Raw genomic sequence first — 1,131 nt, forward strand, 5'->3', positions numbered from 1 at the left:
AAAATCCGACCCTAAGAGGTACTAAAACACAGATTCCCGAAACGGTACAGTTTTTGACTAAAACAGTTTCAAGAAAAACAGCAGCTACGGTTTTCAGCCAAACGGGGCCTTTAGAGGCCGAATTTCAACTTTCACCAAAAATGACAATTTTAGATCTCGACGAGATGAGAAATTTTCATGAAGAACAAAATTTTTAAATCCGACTCGAAGATATAGTAAAATGCAGATTTCAGAAACTGCACAGTTTTTAACGAGACAAAACTAAAACAGTGTCGGTTTCAACAAAAAGTTATAAAAGAACCCGAGATAGAATTTCAGTAAAATACAATGACATTAATCCTCATTTTAATGAAAGTATTCATAAAGGAAGTTTTCAAGAAAAAATGCTTTCTTTAAAGAACTTAGTGGGTTATCGAGCAAATCATCCCGATGGGCACCTACGAGCCCAACACGATAGATCCTTAGGATTTTGAGGATTTGATGTGGGTCCAACATCCGCATTGATTTAAGAGACTCTGTTTGAGTTTAAATTTCAGCGGCCTAAGAGTTAGAATGCCGTTAATAAGTTTCTAGGCCGAATTGGGCCTTAATATCATAATAAGTCCAATGAGGAAAATTATGGAGAATAAGTTACTAGATTGGGTAAATGATTTTCAATCTAGACATAAGTATGTTAAGGGCAATTAAGGAAAATAAAATTTTGAGGATCTAATAAATTGATCCTTATAGTAAATTATCCTTCAGAAAATGAAAGGAATACAAGCTGCAGCATGAGATAGCATCGCATACACATAAGCAGCACACATGAATTATATGTGCTTAAGTTAATTTAATGTTATGTATACTATGCTAGATCATACTGCATACACTTAAGCAGTGCACACGAAGTATATGTGTTTAAGTACATTCCATGTTATAGTATGCTATGCTATGTCATATTGCATACACCTTAATAAGTCAAGAGGAACTTATAAGAATAATATCAATTGAGTGCCGTACCAGCCTCCACAAGGGAGGTAACTCCAGCTCCACAAGGGAGAAAAAGAAAATAACAATAATGTCCTCCGACTCAAGGGAGGCATTCAAGTTATAATCACGGTGTCGTGGGGGACCTTGCAAACCCTCACGTTC

This window comes from Morus notabilis, unplaced genomic scaffold, assembly GCF_000414095.1.
Source record: "Morus notabilis unplaced genomic scaffold, ASM41409v2 Scaffold744, whole genome shotgun sequence".
In the NCBI taxonomy this organism is placed as follows: domain Eukaryota; kingdom Viridiplantae; phylum Streptophyta; class Magnoliopsida; order Rosales; family Moraceae; genus Morus; species Morus notabilis.